This window comes from Macadamia integrifolia, chromosome 4 (genome assembly GCF_013358625.1).
Source record: "Macadamia integrifolia cultivar HAES 741 chromosome 4, SCU_Mint_v3, whole genome shotgun sequence".
Classification (NCBI taxonomy): Eukaryota; Viridiplantae; Streptophyta; class Magnoliopsida; order Proteales; family Proteaceae; genus Macadamia; species Macadamia integrifolia.
Genome location: NC_056560.1, coordinates 33,380,176 through 33,384,370, shown reverse-complemented (window position 1 = coordinate 33,384,370; position 4,195 = coordinate 33,380,176). Strand labels below are relative to the sequence as shown.

At 35.6% G+C, this 4,195-nt stretch overlaps 1 pseudogene; it reads right to left on the bottom strand.

Moving 5' to 3' along the window:
• LOC122076411 overlaps positions 1-2,363 on the bottom strand; it is a 7,657-nt pseudogene extending 5,294 nt beyond the window's left edge.
• Positions 2,364-4,195: the final 1,832 nt, after the last annotated feature.

The window sequence follows — 4,195 nt, the reverse complement described above, 5'->3', positions numbered from 1 at the left end:
GGGGGGTGTGGCAGTGTGGAGGAGAACAGTATGGTGAAGTAAAGAATATCTCCAAGATAAAGAAAACCAATGATGATGAACATTGAGAATTGTAATTACCTTCACTGTAAGAAAACCTAGAAAGCATGGTTTATCAAAAAGATGAGCTAATACCAAATGGTTTTGATAACCCTGCAGACATTTTAAAGAAAAACCTTTTAGGTCTACAAAACTGAAAATTAATTAGAAGCATATTTGAACTTCAAGTATCAATAGGCAATCAAAGATTCAATAAAAAACTGCCTTCCAAAATTTAAAAGTTAGATATATAATCCTGTTACTAAGTTATCAGACTTTCCATATAAATAGAAGTTGGTGATCTTTATAATTATAGCAGATTTAAATCATTTTATATTTACAAGGGCAAGGGTTGTGCCTGAAACCCTACATGATGAGTGAACCACCAAATAGGAGAAGATGACATTACTGGTTTGACCCTTTGGGAACCAAGATGGTGAGGAAATAGTAAGAAACAGCAGTTGAGTGGAAGCCACCAAGCAAGAAATGAATCATACATGATACAGTATTGCACTATTGTCTGAGAAGATATGACATATTAAGTAAGAAAATAATGTGAGATGAAGCAGATAGAAAAGTCATTCTGTTATGCTGTAATATAACGTATTAAGTGAGAAAGAATATGAGATGAACCACAAGTCTTACAGTAATGTTGTATAGCTTATATAGGACATCATTCATGCCGCCAGTTTCTTCATTAAGTGCCCGCCAATGCCTTTCAATAGAATACCTTGCTATGACATTTAGAACACGGTTGAAGAAGTACTCAACCATCCACACCACCATTTTTAAAGCTTGATTATTGCCAGCCAACGTGTATTGATCCAAAAGGCCTGCCAAGATCTGTCAAAGTAAAGAAGAATATATATAATGTTTATGATACCCAACTTCCCATTGAGCCCACATAATAGAATTCTTAAAATCAGTCTATGCTACCTTGTGAATGGTGTAGTATGGTGCCCACACTGGTTTTATAGCTTCAACACGGTCAAACAGCTCAGATGGGAAAGCTGATAGGTAACTTGAGCCCATTTTCTTCTGACAGGCATCTAGTGCAGAAACCACATCAGACATTTTCTGAAGTAGAGTGCCATTGTTAGTGCTAGCCCACATTTGTGCCGAAGCACTCAGGTAATGCCCTTCAAGATGCAAACAGAAAGCATGTTGTTGCAAAGCATGCATATCAAACCTCGAAAAAACTTGAAGTAAAACAAGAAAGTCTAGGAAAACACAACCATTTTGAAGTTCTCCCAAGTCCAATGAACTATACTACTCTTTATGTTTTGTTCTGTGAACTGCTGCTCTATCTTTCCTTTGGTTTCATTTTTAATATTTCAATGAAAATGAAGCCCAAATATGTGAAGCTGATAAAGAACAACCCCCCCCCCCCAAAAAAAAAAAAAACCCCAAATCCTTCTTGAAAGGTGAAATAAAAAGATCTGATGCTGCTGTACTTGAACCACAGCATCGAAGCACAATATGTGACTTCGGAAAAAAATTAGTTTAATTTAATTTAGATGGCATATGTCCTCTACAAAATACCAGAGAGTGTATATATACTGACAGGACTAATCGATTTTTTTTATCAGTTTAGTATGTATAATTAATTTAATAGCATAGTGGTTATAATAAGTTCAAAACCAACAACAGTTTATCAAATTCAAAATCAAACTGAACTGTTTAACAAACGATTATAGATTGCAATTCACACCCTTAAATTTAACCAAGAAGAAGAAGGTTATGTGGGAATGAAATCAGAAAAGTAAAAAATAACAAACTCAAAAACACTGACCCACAAAATGACCCTGAAGCTCATTAGTTGGGTCCTCCCATCCTCCATAGGGAGTTCCAGGAGTCGGCAAACCTGCAGTCTTTCTGAAACTTCAGACCAAGCCATCCACTTCCAACATCAACAAGTACTCCAAGTTCGTCAACTGAGCTCACCCATGTAGTGACTTTGGGTCCAATCTCACGTCGTGTAGTGAGACTTCCCTGAGGAAACTTCCTGGGTCTTGATGCTTAGTATACTTATCAAATTGCTTCTTTCTTTTGTCCAAACTCTTTAGAGGATTCAAGTTGGCTCTCCATGCAGAGTCATTTGTTGGGATTAGATAATAATGCTTAAACATCTCTTTCCTCCAAGTTTCATTATTTGATGACAATAGCTCAAACCGATAAGTGTGGGAAGAGAGCTGAGTTGGAGTGTTGGTGCATTCCTTAGTCCCATATACAAAATCAGAAGACAAGACCCATAAGACGAGGAAGAAGAAGAATAAGAAAACAGAGAGCTTGAATTTGATCTCCATTTATCTTGGCTGGTTGTCGTGTATTAAAAAAAAAAAAAAAAAAAATACTGGGTTTTATGTTGTATTTATAACTGAATCTACAGAGATCTATATCTGGGTTATATTTGATTTACATGAATTGTTCTTTCAGGAAAGAGAGAGGACAGATTCAGGGTTAGTTACCCATATAATCGGTCAACGAAATAATGGGTCTAACTGATCTTATACTTATCACATATAAATAAGAACATGAAACTATGGCCATCACTGAAGCAGGTTCGTTGATACTTTAACCTTTTGGGTTCTTTATACAATTCTTTTTAAGACTTTTGAATAATCTTCTGGGAAGACTGAAGAACAGAGGATCAAATAATTATTGGAATCCGACTAGAAATTTTGAGTATTTATTTTGGAACTGACAAGGCTAACGATGGCTGATCGCATCTCTATCCATCCTCAACACATAGAAGACCAAGTCTGTACAGAGTCCTTACTTATAAATAGAATACAAGCCTGATCACTATGCAATTGACAGAATTTAACTCTTTCTGGAATGAATTAGCAGCTAAAGATTTCTTCGTTGTCACGTTTTTATTTTCTGGTAGAATGAAGTGATCGAAATGACCTCTATTTAATAGAAATACAGGAGTTTCGTCGAATCGAAACTGGATTAACGAAAATCCCAAATGGGAAACTCCTACAATCTAAGACATCTTAATTTTCTTCCAAATAACAGAGACAGAAGTGGGATCCTGCCTAAATAAGAGGAATGATGTGATTCTGGGTCCCATGCTTCTCATCTGATCAGTTTACTATATGTTGATGTAAAGCTTTGTTGAATCGCACCACGCTCAACTGAAAAACCCTTGGGTCCATTGACTCAAGCTAGTCAGGGGAAAGCAACATGAGCACTCTTCCTCCTGAAACAGGTATAAGCCGAAGGGAATAGTTTGTGGCCAGGCTTCTCACCCCTACCTCCACCATAAGAGGGAGTTTCTGCATCTTTCCAATGCGAAAACGGAACTTTATCCTTGTCATTAAGACCCGTTTGTTTGTCCGAGAAACACAAAGTTCGAAAACTTACGACGGTGGCACATATTCTGAGTAATTTTTAGTATGGCGGGATTCTCTGGGAAAAATGGAAGGTGACGGGATTCCAGAAGGATTCATGATCCCTAAAATACTAGCATGTATCACTCCACGGAAGGTCTCATATTCACAACCCTCAATCTGGATTGGTCATTCACACAATCCAATTTCCCAATACTTAAAAACAATGATGTGCATCATTCATCTCTGATCAAGCATCAAATACATAAAAGTTGTGAACCAGAGAAGATCCCAGGACGAAATATAGTAAAATTTATTACTTAAATTTGAATCATTAGAATTACAATATAGAGAGGTAAAATGTAGCACCAACCAACTCTTTCCCCTAGAAGCAAAGAAAGAAAAAGAAAAATAAAATTACAAATAACAATGTAATTTTATTAGCTTCACATAAGACCATAGTTAGCAATTCGGCCGAATAATTCGCGAATTATTCGGCCGAACCGAATTTTAAAGAATTTTATCAAAAATTCGGACCGAATCCGAATTTAAAATAAAATTCTTTAAAATTCACGATTTTTTCAAAAATGAATATAATTCGCGAATAATTCGGACCGAATCCGAATTAAACCGAATTATTCGGTCCATTTAAACATTATTTAAAAAAAAAAACCAAAAATAAAAAATAAAAAAATAANTTTTTTAATTTGATTCCATAAATAATTTGAGTGTTGTGGATTTGCTTATTCATCATAGATCACTATCTAGAAAAAATTTCTCTTATTTTTACTCCCTTATGTGCA